Below are 21,774 nucleotides of genomic sequence, written 5' to 3'. Positions count from 1 at the left end.
TGTAAAACTCAGGGCAGAAGCACAGGATCTTTCCTAGAATCAGTATTTATCCAAGCAGTCTCAAACTCTTGAATTGTTAATCAAAATTTGTTCTAAGTCAAGTAGATGTACAAGGACAGCTTTTCTGAGAATGTTCAGCATGGTGTCAAAGGAAACTTGCACTGTCCCTCTTTATGCCCACCCTCCTCTCTGCCCGTCCTTTCTTTTCCAGCAACTTTTTATATATGTTCCCTCCCCCAAACAAGTTTCAAAACCAGGTGAATGTCTCAGAGAGAGTAAATTCTTAAAATGTTCATGAAAACTGGCCACTGAATGGAGGAGCTCTCTACTGTTACAGTTTTTTATATTGGAAAGCTTGAAATGTTAACTGGAGAAATCACAGTGGTCTTAGGTACATGTGGAGGGCATCAGTTATATATATTATCATATATATAGGGATCTGCAGGACAGTTGGATTCAAGAGTGTAACAAGGTGGAAGACATGACAGAATTATTCTATAAGGAATCCCAGCTTCTTTGGTTCCACTGCTCATGGAACATCTTACTTTATGATTTGTATTTGTCTATCTTAACAGCCAAACCAGTATTTTTCTCCAGATCACTACACTGCAGTTCAAAGGAAAAAAACCAAAACCAAACCATTCATGAACTTAGGCTTTAGAACCAAAAAGATTATTGTGATCATCTGGACTGCCAAGTTACTGAAAACCTCAGCAGTTTCCTAATTTCTTGATCAAGACTATAATTTCAGGTGCTCTGAACAAGGATATTTAATTGTGATCTAAAGTAACAGAGAATCTAGCATACATTGCTTAAATTGTTCCAATTTAATAGTTCCAAAATTTAATGCTCCCCACTGCTCAAGATATACTTCTGTTTTGAATTGGTCTGCTCTCAGTTTTCATTCACCAGATCTTCCCAAAGACCCATAAAAAAGGCCTTTGCCTTTTAATATTTAATTATAGAGTACTCCATAGAGTACTCTAATTAGTCTCCCATAATTTATTACACAGAAAAAACATATTATATGGTAAAAATTCTTAATTCTTCCTTTCTTAAAGAGAGTAGACCGTAATCTTTCACTATAAAGTAGGATTTCAACATCAGATCATTAATTTTTAAATTCTTTTAAATTCTCTCAGCAGCTTTAAAATGTGAGCCCTGGCTGGACATATTACTTGAGTACTGCTTTAATTAATATGATAATAACCCAGCTATCTAAAGTTATTAAAATTAATACTCAGGTTTACAAGCATTAATTCACCCTGAGCAGCTTATTATGTTACTTTTATTTCAGTCCTCAAGTCATGTAAATAGATGTGTTGCATTCTCAGTGGCCTCAGTGCAGATTCCCTGTTAAGGCTGTATTAAAACTATTTCAAAATTCCTTGAAGTTGTTTTGGATAAGAAAATGACTTTTCGAAAGGAGCAGAAGACTGGTTCTATGGAGGTGACATACTGACAGCTTACTAAAAAGTTCACCCTTGAATCATCTATAATAATAGCTTTTTCTTGGTTTACAAGATGAGTAGATTGTAGAATGAGGCAAGTTATGAATTCCTTACAATAGTAATAAGAATTCTTATCTGTTGTTCTGAAAGGGGAATTGCCATGAGTTTTTAACATAACAACCAACCAATAATGGTTTTGACAGAAGGAACAGTTACAGAGATAACATAAAACTGAATTCTAACCAGGCAATCCAAACCTCTTCCTGAAGGAAGACAGCACAAAATCCATACAAAACCCACAAGTAACACAACAGCACATGGAAATGAAATGCAGAAGTTCACACTGCCTTCTGTGGCAATGCAAGACCACAGAGGAGCAGCTTCTTTTAGGCCACCATGAGCCAACTGGGGAGACATTCTCAGAGTCCCATCACGATTTTCCAAGCCCACTAATGTTTGTATGGAACAACCCTTTGCAAATGGGACTTCAAAATTTGTGCCTTAGCTTTAGAAAGTGAGTATGTTGTTTTCCTAGTGCTATTTTGTTTTCTTTCTACTTAATACCTTATTTGTAAATTGTTATTGTATCATAATATTTTTCCCTTGAGTCTTTTTTCCATTTCTGGGGTATAAATCCAACAATTTCTGTTGGTTGGAGCACTGCTGCCATCAAACTGGCATCCAATTTATAAAAATTCTATAAAAACTAAATCTGAAATACATTAATCATTTGCCCACTGTCTATCTCAAATACACAGCAAACTACAATACTGTGTTTTGATATACTTAGTGAGAATTCATAATTTTAATGTTAACGTGAAATAAATTACTACATGAAATTCTAGCTGCTAGAAGGACAGTGACCTTAGAAACAATAAAGATGATATTTCAGTGTTTACTTTTTGCCTGATAACAGGCTTGAAATAATTCAGAAGGAAGAGACAATTTTGTTACAAAAGATTGAATAGTTCCCATGGTTGTGTATTCTCACAGAAGTCAAGGACAAAATCTCAACCCAACAGTGTCAATAGGAAGTCAGAGGATTAATTAGCTAGGAAAACAAAAGGAGATTCCTATGAGAAGAAAATTTCAAAAAGACAGAGTTACCAAATTATGTTAAAAAAGAATTACATGCCCTAAGGGTATTACATTTTTTATTGTATAAAATATAATATTAATAATTACATATTTTATTACATAAAATTTTTCCAGGAAATACACAGCATTCTTGATCAGACATTATAATCTTAACAACCATTTTATAACATTTACCTAAAGTTTATTTGAAGAGCAGCCTTGTTTTTAACAATCATCTTAAATCCTAGTAAACTGAAGAATTAATTAGCAAGCATGGAGGATCAGCAAACTAATGCTTTAGTCTGTTAAACCATCTGCTCAGGAGCACCCTGTTCAAATCTTGGCATTAGGAGAGGATGGGTGAATACTTTTGTCTCTTGCACTTAGTTACAACTTGCCATTCTTTGCACATTCTTCTTTTTTCTTTCAGCTGACGGTCAGTAAAGTCACAAAGAGGTCAATAATTGATCAGATTTCTGTTATAGAGAAGTTTCACTGAGCAGATTGCTAACAGCTTTGGTACAAAAATCTTAGTGTAGCCATTCCTCTTTCTTCATGTCAGATTCCTGTGTATTATAGGTATGTGCAAAGGGACAGATTCAGCATTATCTTTTGTTAGCTTTGCCTTGTACAAAGGCAGACCCATATCCAGTGAAACCAGCCAAACAAGTGTAAGGTAACTGAAGTATTTAAAGCAATCTGGCCTTCAGTTTTGAAGACTATTAATGAATGCACCATTAATATTTTAGTACCTTGCTATATTTCATTATTAACAAGAACACACCAGATCTGAGGGGGTCCTGGCTATTGCAGCACACAACTTGTCTTTGTTTTCTAAACTTCTGTGGTAGTTCTTTGATTTTGTGTCACAGCTTAGTTTGCAGAAAGTGAAGGTACTTCCTGACAGGTAAAGGACCAAAGGTAGCATTTGGCAGTGAGGGCAGCCAACAGTCTAGTCTACTGAAACACTTTTATTGTTGATCCCAAACCAATTTCCTCAAACTTCAGCTCTCTTAGACTGAAAAGACAGAGGACTACCTCACCTACAAACCAGGTGGTTGGTACAGTAGGGAAGCAACCCAGCAAATCACAGTGTGAAGTCTGCAGGGTAGTGAGGCACACAGGAAAGTATTCCAAGTAATACACTCAAAGGATAAAGTGCACTGTACCACTGGCAACCTAATTATTTGTCAAAGACAGAAATGTTCTAAATAAACACAAGGATCTGGACTAAATCTGGCAATAGATGGCATCCCCTCCCTCCATCAGTAGGCACCTTTCTCCTCAGCTCGCTCTTTCTTACTTTTCAGGCATCTGTGACCCTCTCAAGACCATGTGGGGAAAACTTGTCACAAAATGTTAGAAGACATTTGTTTAAAATTCTGTCCCTCTCTCTATTAAGATTTATACTCCTTGATTTTGCTCATGCATTACAGGCTTGATCCTCCTAAATAGCCTCAACTGGCATTTTCTCATTGGCTTCAATTAAGTGAGATCAGGACACAGATAAAGTTCCGTGTGAGAAATCACAGTATGTTGGTAATTGCAGGATTTTATTCAAAGACATATTTTATCTATGTTGATGAAATTAAAATAGGAAAGAGAGGGAGAAAAAAAGCTCAGGCAGAAAGGCTGGCATTTGATTTTTTTTTTTTTTTTCGGGTTGCTTCTGTAGTAGATTGACCTCCCTCAGATAAATCTGTGCACCATGGAAACTATTTTCTCACTGAGGAAGAATTTCTAAGTTCAGCTGAAGGCCTATACATCAAGTTAAGCATATAGCTAAACTGTGCAACTGTGTAATCTTACTGCCCTCTTCCCATCCTTCCCTCCCGTTGTTTGTCATCCTCACTGTCATATCTGGTTTCAAAGCAGGGTAAGGTCACTGGGGTAGGGCTTGTGCCTTCCTCTGTGTTTGTAGAGCTCCGGTGTGTGGGAGTACGGGAAAGAAGGGGAAGGAGAACACTTCTTTAGATCTTCCGAGGTTAAATAATAAAGCAATAATAACATATGGAAAAATAAATGCTATCAACTGATATTTATTTATGCAGTCTTTTATCTAAACTCTTGACTGTGCTCAGCGTAATTATAATGCTGCTGAGCAAAACATAGGTGGACAGAATAACAATTTTTTTTATTACTATCTTGCTCTACTGCCTATTCACAGATAGCCTACACCCTGCAGGTCTAAAAAATAATAATGAATCTATATGTTGTTACCTTCTATAAGGACTGATGAATTGTGACCATCTGTGGAAAGGAGAACATTTTTTGTGTCCAGAAAATTTTTGTAATACCTGTAGGACCCTGCAACATGGGTCACCTCAGCCAGGAATGTGACAGCTGATGTTGAAGCAATTTCATGGAGCTGGTGGCAAGTATAGGAAAACACAGCTTTTGGAGGCAAAATCTAGAGTCGAGGTTGGTTTTGTTTGGTTTTTTTGTGTTTTTTGTTGTTGTTTTTTCCTCAGCTCTCTATATTTGAAATAATTGAATGACTCTTTAATGTTTTTTATCCAAATGTATCACAGATATTCAGGGACACAGAGTGGGATATTGTCCTCTGAGACAGACTCAGAAGTAGAAATCCTGAAAAGAAATTAAATGGGATTCAAACTGGGACTCAAAGAAAGTAAAGACAAAAGAGAAAGAGATTAAAGCAGTAAAGTTACTTAGCAGTGAATGTGACAGAAAGGAAAATAAATGCAGTCTAAAACGCAACTGACCACGAGTGAGTTCTGTTTCCTCCCAGCATCCAGTGGATTGCAACATCCCCTGCCCACGGTTTTCCTACGTGTCTTATCTGAATTGTCCAGCTTCACAATGAGCCCTTTCTTGTTGTGAGGAATCCAATTGCCACGAGAGAGAACTACAATTTGAATGGCAGTGGTTAAAGTCCTGACATATCTCTGTGCCTACTACAATACAAAGAATCCAGAGCCATGGCTCAACGTAAGCTGAACATGTCCACTGCTGCTGGTAGCTGAACTTACACTAACAGACGTGTTTCAGCTTTTTAAGAACTACACACATATCTAACACTTAAGCCATGATTTTTGTAGGCAGCATTTTAACATCACTGCAACTAAATGTATATTAAATCTTTTAGGCATCACTTTATGTAGAGCAAATCTCATTCCTGCCAGACAGTTTCCACTGATATTTGTGTGTTTTTTCAAAGAATATAAAGACAGACAGTGACAGGGAGTTTAAAACCAGAGATTACCATAAGACCTGATGTTCCGTTTGGTTTTGGTTTTTGATTTGTTCTGTTTTTTAATTGCTACACTTCAAGTTATTTTTTTTAAATGCACTCTTACAGGGAAAAAAGCTTATTAGCCAATAGGACGAACAAGGAATGAAGGTAAACCGAAGGAAATGTAATCTGTAGAGGCAGAGAAAACTGGTGTTCCGCAGGCAAAATCTTCTTCTCCCTGACTTAACTGTTTATCTTCAGGATGCATATCTCTGTAGTCTTAGATCTTATCACTCTATTAGCTGTAAAGCTTCACATAAACATGTTAAGTCAAACAAGGGGCATGTCCTTTTTCTTTTTAGATTGGACAGAATTTATAGAGATTATCTTTAATTTTTCCCTTTGCTTTCCGTTGAAGTCACAATTACCAGAGATCATATAAAAGTGTATCAGCCTTCTTAGTGGTGCCAGTACAGGTGACAATGAATGGACTTTATTTGATTTATTTCGTTATTCTCTATGTGGAACATTTAATGTCAGAGGTTCACATTTTCTACTAAATTTACATGCAGTCCTATTGTCCTTCTCATGTGAGCTGCAATACTTTCTTCATTAGCATATGTTGTTAATATGTTCATTAAATTCATGTCACATTGTAATTAATCTGAAAATTATGTAATTTCTGCAGAACCTACAACCTCATTATGTTCACAGTATGTACATCACTGCCACGTTATTTATGAAAGAGGTATGCCACTATATGGTTATTAATCAAGGGGTCATTTCTGCCCAATTTACAGTGATTAACTCTTTGCAAGAAATCCTGATGAAGTCTTGAAGTGACATACTAGGCAGTAAAATGATTATACGCTTTAAGAAAAAATATTTTTGCATAGTAGTGTTTATTTTTATAGCACATTTAATAATCCATTAAAAAATGGCAGATTAGATTGAACTTGCTGAGGTCAGTACCTAAAGCTGAGAAACATCAGATATTTAGGAGTAGCTGGTAACTATGAATTTCCAAACAGAACAATGAGATTTGATTTCTAAGGAGTAAGATGATGATGAATCTGATTTTAAAGTAACACTGAGCAAAAAAATTATCTCCCATGAATAGTTGTCTATATTACATGGATAAATCAGAATTACCCCTATCAAGTATTGCTAAAACCCATATGTTAAGTCTCCAGACCAAAACAACAGATTTCAGCCCACTGTTTCATTTTCAGCAATTTGTCACAAAATAAAAATGTAGAAAACAATTTTTCCATGCAGGTAAGTGCTGTCTTTGCTAATAAAAACATTTTTACCAGGGTGCAAGTTTTTTTTATTTTTAGATGTGCTTTTAGTGTGCTTTTATATCAGGTTTCCCAGAGTGATTTGCATCAAGTATTTATCTATCAATGTAATCAAATTTACTGTAATCATAAAAGAAGTATCTCACAGGCAGCTTTTTGAAAATTGAGAGAAATAAATGAAGATAATTTACTATGTAAATGTACTTCTAAGAAAATTCTGATTTTTAGTAGGAGGGATTAACATACAGCAGAAATGGAACTAAATTCTTTATCTGACTGGTATCAAATACCATGACTTTCTGTGCCAGATTTCACACTCAACATTTGGCATCCAAACAGTCAATCACCACTTTATCAGCTACTGCCCATGCAGATCTCGTGCTACCTCAGGTCCTGGGTCCTTCGTAGAAACTGCAGCAAGCAGAAGGCACATTCCAAGAAATACACCTTTAGTTTTTCAGGAGCAGCTTAGAAGCAGCAGTCAGAGGCATTAGTGAATAAACGCATTTAAATAATTGATACTATGGATCTATGTAAATATTCATAGCTGATATAATAGACTGTTTCTGAGAAACAGGAAAACGGAATGGTAAATTCTGGGAAAGGAAGTGCTTTGGCAAGGTACTTTTTAACTTCTTTTTAAAAAAGAAGCATACAATACATGTAATATTTCCCTTTCTTCAGAATTAAGGGAATGGAGAGCTTGGGCTGCAGCCTGTTAGTAACAACAGTGCAGCAAACAGACTTCATAGCTCTGAGAGGAAACTCAGCAGATTTATGAATGGGTTTATTGGTGTGGTTGCCTGCCACAGCAGGGAAAGGATTCACTGCCCCCGGAGGCAACTTTCCAGTCCTGTGCCAACTCATATGATTATTCAGATCTTCAAAAAAACCTCTCTGAAGCCCTATAGCAGCACAGGGAAAAGGAGGACTTGGTAGGAAGGTAAGATGTGGAGGGAAGGGAAACTTCAAAAAACAAATATGGAGTACATCCTAAAGAAATATTTTTTTTGCTTTGTTTTTTTAAAACGTAATTTTGATGAATGTCTTTATGCCATTTTAAGAATAAATTAAACAGTGATTAAACAGTGCAAATAGTTGTGTTACAAGCCATCAGAACTACCCAGCTGCAGGTACCACAGACGCGTTTATGCAGACAGTTAATCTGTGCGCATTATTTAAACCAGGAGTGATACAGAAAGCACACTTACGTTCATTAAACGCGTGTGTGAGCACACACACACACACGCACACAGCCAGGTAGCCACAAACCCAGCGTCGAGGGCACGGTCCCTACGAACTCCAGCTCCCAGCGGAGTTGCAGGACCACGGCGCCCGGAGCTACCGCAGCCCGCAGGCCATCCATCCGCCCGCTCCAGCCTGCCCAGCCCCAGAGGCACCTCCGCTACTCCCGCAGAATGCCGGGCTCAGCACCCTGCAACACGGTCGCCCCGTTGGCACCAGTTCCATTTCTGTCTGCCGTGTGAAAGTGCCAGCGAGCTCCCAGCCGCCGAACGCTGCTGTGAGGTTTCTCGAGATGTTTGTTTACCCACCGGGCTAACTCGAAGCCTGGAGGTAATTTAGCAGCGTGGAGGCTGGTGCATCCACTAAACACTTCAGCAAGGGATGAATTACAGCTTCCTGCTGTGTAACTGGTAGTTTTATTTTTGGAAGAGTTTGTAGAGCTAAGTGGACCGCTCCGGGTACTTAGGCGAGATAAGGGAGTATGTAAACGCCTGAGTGTGAGAACAAAGGAAATAAAACTCGGGAGGTGTTTACAGGTCTAGCAAGGAGAGGTTCTGCTGCGAACTCCAGCCGCAGCGGGAAGCGGGGCACCGGCAGCACGTCTGCTCCAGAGAGGGGCAGCGGCAGCTCCGTCCCGGCAGCCGCTGCCCTGCCCGAGGCAGGACACCCCGCCGGTGCTCCCCGGCCAAGGCGGGCGGTCTCCCGGCCTGGCAGGCACCGCCCGCAGCCTAAGGGACAGCTCCAGCCTGGTGCCAGCGGACGCCGCCGCCAGCCTGCATCCATCCATCCATCCTCCTGCTCCTACCCGCGGCCCGGCGGCGGAACGGGACACGCCGCCCGCTCCGCTCCGCTCGGCTCCCGCCCCTGCCTGGCGGGCGGGCGGGCTGCCTCGCCTCTCTCCCTCCCTCCTTCCCTCTCTCCCTCCCTCCTTCCCTCCTTCCCTCCCGCCGACGGCCCCCCGCCTCCCCCACCCTCACCTCAGCCGCCCCCCGCTGTCTGGCTCCCCCCGCGCTGTCTGGCGGCCCCCCCCGTCCCCGCTGCGCTTCTCGCGAGAGCTGGGGATGCCGCCGCCGCCGCCGCGGAGGGGGAGACACTCGGGGGGAGCCAGTGACGTCGGGAGTTTTCCTGAAAGTCAATAACGAGCCCGGCGGAGGCGGCGGGAGGAGCCGAGAGCGGGGCCCGGGCGGCTCCGGGGTGAGTGCGCCGGGGGGAGCCGCCGCCGCCGCCCTCCTGACCCCGCGCATCGATGCTGCGGCCGCGCTGCCCGCCCGGGCGCCTCCCTGCGTAGCGGGGCGCGCAGCTCCATGTAGCCGCCGCCGCCGCCAGCGCCCTGGGGCCGGAGCCGCCTCCTCCCGCCCCCGCGGAGACACCGGCCGCCAGGGACCGCCGAACCCGGCGGGGGGACAGGGGAGGAGGCAGCGGCGCCCTCCCTCCCCTTCTCCCCCCGGAGCCGCCGCCGCCCTCCGGCTCCGCAGCAGCGCCCGCGGCGCCGCCGCCTCTGCAGGTACGGGGCGGGAGGGGCCGGGCGGCGGCGGGGCGCTTGGGCGGCGGCGCTGCGCGGCCGGGGGCGGCGGGGAGCGCGGGGCGGGGGCGCCCGTGGCCTAGCGCTGCAGGCGGCGGGGCGGGAGCGGGGGGGGATGGGGATGGGGATGGGAGGGTGGTCGCCCTCCCGGCGGCTCGGGGCTGAGGTGGGAAGGGCGGGGCGGGGGGAGGAGGGGGCGTTTCGGCGGGGAGAGGTTATGTAACGGGGCGTGTGTGTGTGTGTGTGTGTGTGTGTGTGTGTGTGTGTGTGTGTGTGTGTGTGTGTGTGGGTATGGGTATGGGGGGGGGGGGTGTGGGAATGGGGGGGTGGGGGGGAGGGCGCTGCCTGCGAGGGTTCCCACGCGGCGGCGGCCCCTCCCCACCGGGCGCGCGCGCGCCAACCTTGCCCCCCCTGTTTCCCCCATCCCCCCCCATTCTGGCGCTTCCCGCGGCCCTGCGTGTCCCGGGGACGGGGGGTGCAAAGGGGTCGTGAGTCCCCGGTGCCCGGGGTAGGCAGGGGTCTGTCTGCCCACGGAGAAGTTGTGTGCGGGCGGGGGTGCCTGTGGCTGTGCCCCTGCCCCCAGGATAGCGGCGCGGCCGGCGGGCAGCGCCTCCCGCAAGAGATGCTGCTGCTTCTGCTGCTGCTGCTTCTGCTGCTGCTGCCGCCGCTGCTGCTGCTGCCGCCGGCGGCGGCTCTGGCTGCAAGTAAACAAACCGGCCCCCCCCGCCCGCCCTCCCGCACCGGCCATCATGGAGGCCGCGGCCCACACGCAAAAGTTGATGCGCAGCCGACTGTTAGGGGGTACCGGGCGGAGGGGGTGGCCGGGCCGTGAAGGATGGGGGGGGACAGGTGGTGAGGCGAGGGGGCGGGGAACACCGAGGCGTGGGGTGAGGCAGGGGCACCCCAAATGTGGATGGGGGGGCTGTCTGTGTGCGTACGCAGCCAGAAGCACCTCCCGTGCGTGGTGCGGGTCCATTCCGGCAGGTCAGTACAGCGCCTCTGAGCATAAAGTTACTGGATGGCGCCGCTATGTATATATATATATATGTGTATATATATATATATATATAGTGGGTCAGATGAAAATGGTCATGATGTAACGAGCAGTAACAGGCGTATAGGCTGTGCGGTTGGTTTATGTGAGCTACGCTTCTTAGTTTTACTTTTGGGTGGGAATTCAAGAATGGCAGAAAAAGCCAGGGCTGTTTGTTTCATGTTCTTCCACAGTACCTTGTTTATAAAGGGTGTATGTAAAAATAAATAAATAAACAATTTTCTTAGAGCTGAAAAGGAATAAACAATTTTGTCTCTCTTGACCTTTATTCTGATTTTTTTTTTTTTTTTTTTTTTTTTTTTTTACCTTTGGAGTACTTGTTAGTTGACTGCTTGCTTGGATAGATCTACATCACCTTACAGTTTTTATGACAAAGTGTCTCAGATTTGATTCAGTTAGCCTCTGTTTAAGAGTTTTATTGTACAAATTGCAATATACCTGGTACCTGCATTGCCAGCTTTTTGCAGTGCTGAAGAAAACTTAAAGCATTCTCTTTTACTGATGTTTGTTCAGGCTTCAGTGAAATTTTGCTTATAGACACGGTTCCCCAGATTTTCCATACAGAGGTCTTTATTCCTCAAGGTGAGAAGCATGCAAAGAAGTAGATACAAACTTCAAACAAGTAACATTTTAAGTGTGATCCCTCCTTTTTGCTGGCTTCTACATAGGGCAGTTCTGGCTGTTCTGCACTGGAATATGGGAAGAGGGTACAGGAGACAGGAAAGGAAGCTTATTTTGACTTTTAAACTTACTGTACTACTTCAGAAGAATCTGTTGGTAGGACTTTGTTTTTTTTTGACAGGAGCTTTTAAGTTGACCTCAATATCTTTAATTGGATTGGATTGCTAATTATAGTCCATGTGAATATATTTTGGTTGGATGCAACCAGTAAGTCAAGTTCAAATAAGGGCCAATGAAAAACTGCAGAGATAAGAAAATGTCTGTTTCCTAGAACATTACCCATAATATTTGAATAACTTACTTTTCTCTAATATAAATGCATGGGTTTTTTTTGTATGTACAGGTGGTTTTTACAAGACTGTCCTGTTTTAGACAGTTTATGGTGTATTCCTATTTAATCTGACCAGGTTTGAATGAATTCAGTAGTTTCTAGTTTCATATATAGGTTTTTGAGGGAAGATAATGTCTTATTAAGCAAAATGCTGCTGTTGTGAGGGAAGCTGAGAACACAGACAGCTACTACTTTTTATTTTGCCCCAGTTGAAGTAGGTACATTGTAAAGGATTGGATGACAGCTTGCACTGGAAACTGTTGACTTTTTGACAGTGGAATAAGTGCTTTGTGAAAGGAAAAATAGTTTGGTGGGGGTTTTTTAAGCTTAACCCAAACCCACTTACGCTAGAGCTTTGCGGTTGTGTGTAACCCGAGCTTCTGTTTGCATGGAGTTACCAGAAACGGTATCTTGACTTCCTAGTCAAGCAGCTTGTGTCTGAAGTTTGTATAATAGCGAAAAAGATCCTTCAGACTGCTTGGAATTTGTCTAGCACCGATCGATTGAGTCTTCTTTCGCTTTTGGGTGCACATTTTCCAGATTTAAAGAGGCCTATGGAATATGTGTCTGTATCCCAGGGGCATGGTTTGCTCCGTTCTTTTGGAAGGCACTATGCACCTTCACTACAGCCCTGCCTGGTAAAATGCATCTGAAAATTCTTCCTGCAAAGAAGATACAGTTGCTTCCAGCCGAGTTTGGTTACAGTTTCGTTTTGTGTTGTTAGTGTAACGGGATGTGGGCTTGATGGACACGGTAGTTCTGTGGGCTTTGCCACAGAGACCTGGTGTTCTTTGGCATCTTTTATGGCATGGGCATACTATTGATTTTGATCAACACTGGGGAGTGGGAGGACATTGAGATACACTGAATGAAAACTTTGCTGTACCATACTTCCATTTTGATAGGGATAATGCATAAATTAATTGATTAAAAGCAATGCACCATACTCTAATGGTGTATTTTGTAGGTATTTTGGTTGTCTATATACCAAAAGCCCTCTGTTCCTTTTCCCCAGTTCTGTTGAAAACATGAAGTACTCCCTTTGTGAATGATAGTAACAATTCAAAAAGAGAGGAATAGTTAAGTGACTGCATCTGCAAATTTCATTTATATTAAAATATTGCTTTTATTTTCAGTGTTTCTATGAAACTTAAGACCCACTTACTGTTGTAAGTAGTCTTTTATAAGAATAGATTGACAACTTAAGCGCCCTTCAAAATTATTCTAGAATATTAATTTGTGTCATCTCAGATTCTGTTAGGATGTGCCTGGTCAGAATTCTGTGGAGGGGGTGGGGAATACTTTCTATGTACTTCAGGGAGTTTGGCATTGCTTGGGAGGGAAGGTGGGTTTGCAGTGAGAATCTTTCTCATGAACCAGCATGTTTCCTCTTGGTGGTTCAGAAGTGAGTTTCCCAGCATGGCAGGGACTCCTTGGTAAATGTGTTGTGATAGTTACTCTTATTTGCAACAGGTTGGTGTGGTATAGACAAGATGATTTTCTGAAGAGAAGTTACATAGTACATGGAAAAGCTGATACCAAGTTTTAAAAAAAATCGTTAAAAGCCAGAGAACAACAAACTGCTGGCAAATAATAAAACATTAGATGTGAAAGTTAACTTTGTAGTGTTTTACATAGAAAAAAAAATCTTTAAAGTAAAGATTCATATTTTAATCTTGACTGATTGTGTAAACAATATTCTGGGCTACCTAGGGGAAGAGAAGAATTTATAAATGAGGCTTATTTATACAGATCACTAATATATACTAATAAAAAGACTATGGAAAAAGCCAGGGTGTGTTAGTTGATTATTTGGCATTTTCTCTGTGTTCCGTAGCTCTAGATCAAAGTTAACCTTGGGTGTTCAGGTAGTTTTGATGCATGCCAGGGATTTCAAACAGAACATTTTGTATTTATTATTTAAAAGTGTTGTTCAGGAATAGTAGGAAGCTGTGGCAGAGTTAATACTTCCAAAAAAAATTGCTTGAGGTCTGAGTATTACAAAATGTTACTGTCAAGGACAATAAACATTTTTGTCTTGTATATATGAAGATGCTTACTTATGGTCACTTTAAATGTTTCTTTGATTTTTGATACTATTTGTGTCTACACTTATGTATAGATTAAGTAATAATATATGTTGAATCCATCTTGTCCAATCCTCTTTTTTCCTTCATATTTCCATTTGAGTGCCTAGGTATGAGTCATGCTGATAAAAAAATAGCATTAAGAACAAGTTGTTTCTCTGTGCTGTATTTTACTTTTTTTTTCTTTCTTTTTAATATCCCAACTAAAGAACAGTAGTAATTTTAAAATTCCCTATGAGAATGCAACTGGCAGCTTGGTATTTTGTATTAATATCTGAATAGCATGGTTTGTCAGACCATGTGTTGTCCATGTGGTAAAGATCTGAGTGCCTCCCATAGCAGGAGGTGAAGAGCCTGCTTCACTGACAGCAGTGAAGATCTTACTACTGCCTTTTTTTAAGTGTGGAAGTGCCCAGCAGTCAAAAAATTCTTGTACAGCTGATTTATCATCACAGAATTAATGCAGTGTTTCTCAGCTGAGTCCCAGCAATTTTGCAAAACAATTTTTACCAACACACATAAATTTTTCTTCCCTAAGCACTTAGTGTGTTTCTTTGAGATACCTGATCAGTGCAGCTTGTCTTGCAGGTTTCTTAAAATTACTCTACCTTTTTCTAAATGGATTGATATAATTTGAGGCAAAGAGTTAAGGTTGTATGTATGTTTTTCATGTAATCTGGCTTTTCTTATAACATTTGCTAGAGACCTTCATCTAGTGAGCTCTGCACCCAGCCTTAATTGTCTGTAAGGAATGGGAAACCTTTGAAAAAACAGTCTTCATGTAAGGTGGTAGAGAATTCTTTCTGTCCTTAGGAAATTCAGATCTCAAGTTGATGAGAATAGTGCTTTTTGAAGGTGAACAAGAAGATACCAGGGTTTTGGGTTAGGAGTTGATTACTTTCCAGTTGAAGTGTCAGAATTTGACAGTAGGTTCAGCAGTGCTTGATTGCTTTGTAGGAAGGAATAACAAAGCTCTTCCCCATTGTTGCAAGGCAATTCAGAATTTAATTTGTTCAATATCCAGATAATAAATAAATCCTACAATGAGAGTTTAAAAGAAAGTTACATGGTGTGTCATTGAACTTTATCTTTCATATTTACAGTTTGAGAAAACATTTTTATCTCAGTACTTTCCTTTTCTTGTTACTCATGGCACTCATGGCAACATATTTCTGGTTTTTATTATCTTCAGCAGTGTGCACAGTACTTTACACACAATATGATGTTTTTTATTATTATCATACAAGTTATTATAAACCATTTTCTATCACTAGGAGATATCTTTTAAAATATCTTGAAATGAAGAGGAATTTCTATGTTCTTTCAACTCCTGAGAATCAGATTACCAGAGCATTCTAGTCAATCTCAGTTTCTTTTCAAAATATGAAACTAGGGTTTAATTTTACTTGGTTGTTTGTATCATTATTAAACTGTATTTTAAAGGGCAAAGGAACTTTGTCTTAAGAAGGCAAAAATTAGTATTCCTGCAATTAGTAATCAGAAAGTTAAATGTATTATATGCATTTTGAAGTGTTGAGTGGATTAACAGTCATAGCTGTGATGCTCAGCTAATCCTTGATTTGACTTCCTTTAAGTCTCAAAACTCTCCCAAGTTCATTGTCTCTGTATCTTTTTTTTTTTTTTTAATGTGTAAGTTTGGTCCTTCCTTCACCTTTTGTCCTTTAAATGAATTCTTTGGTTAAATTTCAGACCTATACTCTCATGTGTTTTATCACTCAGCTTCTGTCTGATTTTCAGTTATTGTCTTATGTACTGTGGGGGAGGGGATGACAAAAAGGACTGAAAGCATTTTTGTCAATAAACACAATGCAAAACAATGGGTTGTTAATGTTTCACGTGGGATTCTAAAGAAACAATTCAGTTACTTTTAGAAACTTCCTTTATACCTTGGTAAACAAAGGCATGGGTGTCTTTGTTCACCTTACTTTAATTATAACTTTGTCCCTTAAAATAGCTGGCATTGTCATTATAATAGCAAAAGCAATACAGAGTGATGGTTTCTTTCTGATAAACATATTTAGTTGCAGAATCTAAATAATACATCTAGCTTGTATGTTAGGATTTCAGTGTGCCTTTAGCCTCCTAACTAGGTTATTCTGAGCATATAATAGTTACATGCAACTTTCTGTCATACTGAAAGTGAAAATAGAACTCTGAAAATATTAAGGCACAAGGCATATGCATAAGCATGCTTTTAAAAAGAGCTATTTATCTTTTCCAAAGCACATTGTTTTTCCTTACCACAATGTGTAGGCAGAGCTATTTTTCTGTTATCTTTCTCGTAATTCCAAGTCAAGGGTTATCAAATAAAGTTATTGGGAGTAATTTTTTGATACTAAAATTCTTAAAAACATTGAGGCTTATAGTAAGATGTATAGTTTAAAAAATATTTGTGATGCCTGTCACAAAGGGACATTGGAAATTCTTGTATTTCTTTTAAAATGTGAGAAATAGGAACATTTCTACTTAAAAAGCAATTAACAGTTTATTAAAAGTGTCTTAATTATGCATATGTAAAGATTACAACTGTATAAATTTGAGACCTGTTGTAAACCAATTCATGTTTTGTATTGGTTTGGTTTCTTAATTTTTAATTATTTTTCTTTAATTCTTCCTTTCTTTTTTTCTTCTTTTTTTCTCTTTTTCCAAATTGACTTTGTAAGTTGAACGAATACTGTCTGCCTCCAAGTCCCTTTTTTTCCCCACTCTAATCAGTGATAGTATTAAATCAGTCAGTCCTCATGAGACTGTAAAAAGGGACATACTCCATTGTACTGTGTCTGAAGTATAACCAAAATTCCAGAATGGGTAGTTCATAAAAACCTATGTAAATACTCTACATTTTAGATAAAGCACTCAACTGAATGTGATTCTTCCATTAGCAATGTAGACTAATTTGATTTTGTAGGTTTTGTTGCAGTCTCTGATCTGCAACATAGTCTTTTGTCTAATTTTTGATGATGTACAATGTATCCTTTAATTGTTTGACTAGACTTTTAGATAGCAGCTTAGATAGGGGAAGAGGATATGCATACAATTTTCATATAAATAAAACTTGGATCTCGGCTTCTAATCCTAAAGAGAACTCTTGTTCTTAGTTCAGAGCCTTATTTTCTGAATTCCTTGCTGTGACTGCAACCAGCACTGGAGACAGTTCAGCCTGTTTGGGTCTCTTGGAAGATTGAAACTCAGTTTTGTAAAAACCTTAGGAGCTTGATAAGCTACCGAAACAACCCCCAAAGTAGGGAAACAAACGTGTGTGTGTTGGAAGCTGCTAGAGGATGACTGAGAGCTGCTTTTTTTTGGGTAGTATCTGTTTTTTGTGTGCATGCACAAAATTATTCAGTTACCTTGCAGAGAAACAAGGAGACAGAGGCAGTGAGGTTTGGATCTGCTTATGCTGAGGACCAAAGGATCTCAGTGTGTCAGGCAAAGTGCTGTTTTTTTCCCCCAAACATTTTCTTAAACGAATGGTTACTTGTGGAAAGCAAAAAGGGTACTTCTCTTGTATATTAAGAGAATAAGGTTGGATGAATCACTAAGGTGATCATGTTAAAAGAAGTTAAAGGAAGTCTCTGGAAGTGCTGAAAGTGATCCTGTTGGTATTCTTTCTGGGAATGTGAGTTGGTAAATCTGAGAGTATCTGTTTTTTCTCAGCTCCAAATCTGTTGAAAGTAGGAGCCTGTGTTTATGAAAGTTCTTACAACAGAGACCTGAATCATACAATTTACACTGAATTTATGGGCACTGTCTTCTTTACTCAGCTGTCTCTTGTTGTGGGGGAAATGGGAGGATGCCCAGATTCCAAGGGAGTGTTGTCTGTTTTTATGAGTCTCTATCATTATTCACTTACACATAGTGGTTGTTGAGTGTAGACCTGAACCACTGTTTTTAGTCTTCCTACGTGCAAGGGTTTTCTTCCATTTTCCCCATCCACTGGGTCTGTGTAGGTACCTGGCTACTGGACAAGCATGAGAACCTCTTTTAATTTAAAAATACAAGTTGAGGAAAAGATTTCTTCCTATTGAATGGACCATTGCTCATTTTAATGGATGGTCTTGTAGTTCCCATATGGTTGCATCATGAAACAAGCTGATTGTTTCTATTGTTATTATTCTTAAAGTTCCAAATAAACACTGAAAAGGTGTTGGCTGTTTTTTGCCATGGCTTGGGAAAACGGTGAACCTTGGCAGAGGGATCCTGGAACTTTGTTGCATGTAATAATTAAGCAGCCTCGACAGTTGGAAACTTAAAAGTATAACACTACCTTTTTCAAGGTGTGCTGAATTGTTTCATCTAACACTATAAAACTGTCTTAATAGCTTGCCAAAGAAAGGAAAAAAATTACATCCAAAAGACTCTAGTGTTTTCTTCACATAACTGACTGTGATGGAGTGAATTTTTCCACCATAAAGCATGTACACAATAAATTATTGTATGTACTATGCTTATACATGACTCTCTGATGCTGTCTACAGAATACATGTAGTTTGAAACATGTCTTCCAAGTTCTGTTTGACAATTTGGGGAATAAAAAAGCAATCCACCCTGTTCTGCAGTCATTGGAGCATATATAAACACAAGTCAAGTTTTTACCTGTAGGGCCAGCTGGAATGCAAAATGTCTTGAACTTCAGTTACATATTTTTCCCCTATTTTTGTGGGTTCATCCTATAGCAATGAGGGAAACTGTAAAATGTTACTGTATACAAGCTGCTGAAATTTGAAGTGCATCGGGAGAGTAGAGTTGATTCCTAACAAGTATTTAAGCTCAGTGTCAGCTGTACAAAATAAACATTTCTGGATCTTTTCTTGAAATAATTGAACTACAGGTATATTGCTATTTTATTGTGAGACTTCTTGGTTCCATGTGTTTTGGGGCAGCTCCCTTATGTCTACAGAAATCCTTTATTCCATTTTCAGAGAAGAAGGTTTCTGTATGACTGAATTTCATGAAGGTCAGTTTTTTTCATAAGAAGTAATTCTCTGAAGTCTGCTCTTTTAGAGCTTTGCTGAATGACTTTCAGAGTAAAGAAGTACAGCTTTTAGAAAGCCTCAAAGGAATTTGATAAGGGATAATAGTGCAGGTGCTTAGAAATGGCTTCTTGATAGTGTAGTGTTAATGTGAAACCTTTATTTTTATTAGTCTTTTAATGCTTTGGTATATCTCCTTCAGCTTCCTATGGAATTGAGTTTGACTTGTAATTACTCCATTAAAGGACTGATCACCATAACCACACAACTGTTGATATTTCTACTTAAGTTGTTCCTGGATATATTGAAAAGCTAAACTGGAGATAATTCTGATGGTTTTGTCACCATATTTATCCAATTTTTGCATTAAGGGGATTTTGTTTTAAGTTCAGTAAAGCATTATGTGCTATGGGTGGGGATGCAGTCCGACAGACATAGACTCAAGGTTGTTGGGGCACTGGCTGACATGAAAATTGGTCATGAATCTTTTTTTATTTTGATGGAATAATACTAACTTAATTGCTGTCAGTGGATAAATAGGGACCTTTAAGCATAAGTTAGATTGTTAAAGCTGGGTGTCTTGTCAAATAGTGGATTTAATGATCAGTATGTAGGCAGACAAGTTTATTTGTATTTAGTACAGAAGTTAATTTCTCGTAGCTCGGTCTCTAGCAATAAAAATAAATTATTGCACTTTTCCAAAGCACACACCAAAATTGGAAAGTACATTAAATATGTCAAAAGGGTGAAACATATTGCAGCATATGCCAGTCCAAGGTGTGTCCTGTGAATTACATTGCTTACTTTGTTTTCATCATTAAAAAAAAAAAAGTCACCTGTGATTGCTTCTTAAAGGGTTCAGTGGAAGTCTTGTAGGAAAATCAAACTTAAGTCAAATATCTGAATACTAATGCTCTTACACTTCACAGTACAGCTGCTTTTAGGTCAGAGTTGTTTGACACCTCTGGCTTTGCAAAGATTTGTGTGTTTGTAATAAAAGATGATACAGGGCTGCAGTGATCCAGAACAGCAGAACCGCAGCCTCCTTTCAGGCACGTGTCTTCATCTGTCAGGATCTCTTTCCATGCTCAGCTGTTAGAGTTGCTTATCCCTAGTCTGAAGTGGGCAAACAAAGGTTCTGATAATGCATGACCTGGAAAATAGCTCTCACAGTTGTAAGGTGAAGGATGTGGGAATGGATGTTCTGGTTATTCCTGCCCTACGGACTTACGTAATGCAAAGTATAAACAGCTAAAGCTGGTGAGATCAATTAACAGTAATGAAGCTGTTTTAATGTCCTTCCAAAACCTTGTATGTAACAGTTTCTTTTAAGTGTTATAAAAGCTTAAACAATATTTAAGTCTTCAGGCAGGGTGCAGTTGCATAAGCACAGGTGACCTGTGGCCTTTGAGACACAGCAGGGTGTGATGCCAGTGTGAAAAGCTGTGCAACACCTCCATGGGTCTTACTGTCCTACCTGCCCGTGCTGTGGAGATGTCTCAGAGGCATTGTATTCAGTGTTGCTTAAACTTTGCAGTTACTAATGAATTCAGCATTGTGGGTTTTGCTTTTGAAATACTCCATGTTTTTGAGGAAAAGCAGTTCAGTGAAAGTGAACTGATGCAAAATGGACACACTTCAGTGTTTCTGTAAAATCAGGTTGGACTGCATTTTTTGTTGCATACCACTTGAAAAAAAATACTCGTATCAAGTTTTATTTTGCAAAGCACAGAAGCCGTGCAGAATTAGCCTTCCATCTAGCTGCTGTGTGGTGCAAATACACATTTTTCAAATTGTAAATAAGAAATAATCTGCATGTTTCTAGCCTGTACTTAAACCAGCATATTTCCTATTCCTTTCTCCATTCATTCATTGCACAAATTGCTTCTAGCACAGTCCTCTTTGTTTCTATCACATTTACATTTGTTGGTCAATGTACTGAATGGATATGTTTGTACTGAATTTGATAGCACTAAACTGGTGTGTGCATTCCTGCTGTGTGCTAGAGCTGTGTACACGTGTGCTCCTGTGTGTAAAGCTGTAGAAGGGTGTTCCTCTACCATCAGAGAAATCCCTTTTCTTGGTTTTCCACTCTTTTCAACATCATCATTATTCTCTGCTTCTTTTTATTTTGAAGGATAGAGGGGAAGGGCAGTGTGCTGGCAAAAGGAAACCTCTCCTGCCCTATGGTTTCTCTTTCTGCTTGATTGTAGTGCTGTTTATCTCTTCTTCACAGCTGTTAGGTACTCTGGGAGTGAGGTGATCAGCAGAGAGGGTGGTGGCTTCTGAGAGTGGCATGTCCTGTTCTAGGGCTGACTTCCCTTCTGTCCTCTACAAGCTGAGCTTTGTAGGGAAAAGAGCATTCTTGTCACTGCCTAACAAAAGCTTCGAGAGAATGTGTGCTCCTTCTTTTCATAAACTAAACATTGGAGGTTTTTTGTTAATCTGTGCTCTTAATAAGTTGTCTTTCTACTTGTGGACTTGCAGATGTTTAAAAAACTTGCTGTTTTTTTAAGAACTTCTCTAATTTAAGGATTTCTCTTGGCTATGATGAAGTTGAAGTAATAAGAATCTTATATCTCTGTAGCCTTTACTATTTTTTTTAATTCAAGAACAAACAAACAAAAAAGGTAATTACATGGCTGATAAGTTATTTACTTCAGATAGTAACTGTTAGGAGGATAATCATATCCATAGTACTTGAGGCTTTGGATTTAAGCTCCTTTACAGAACCTTTCCTCCCATTTTCTTGCACTCTTGATCTTACTGATGTTGCTGTAACAGGGGAACTACATGATCAGTGCACAGATTTTGACAAATGTGGAAATGGTTAAA

General features: G+C 40.3%; 1 protein-coding gene across 2 annotated transcripts in view; it reads left to right on the top strand.

Moving 5' to 3' along the window:
• Positions 1 to 9,320: 9,320 nt before the first annotated feature.
• AKT3 (AKT serine/threonine kinase 3) overlaps positions 9,321 to 21,774 on the top strand; it is a 142,887-nt gene continuing 130,433 nt past the window's right edge. The window contains exon 1 of one of the 2 annotated variants that reach the window (XM_071739107.1): positions 9,321 to 9,464. The gene's annotated coding sequence lies outside the window, so the exon portion shown is untranslated. Of the gene's footprint in view, positions 9,775 to 21,774 lie in introns of both variants that reach the window. The other variant, XM_071739106.1, reaches the window with a different exon arrangement.

Source organism: Heliangelus exortis, chromosome 3, assembly GCF_036169615.1.
Source record: "Heliangelus exortis chromosome 3, bHelExo1.hap1, whole genome shotgun sequence".
NCBI classification, from domain to species: domain Eukaryota; kingdom Metazoa; phylum Chordata; class Aves; order Apodiformes; family Trochilidae; genus Heliangelus; species Heliangelus exortis.
This window is presented reverse-complemented; position numbering and strand designations above follow the sequence as displayed.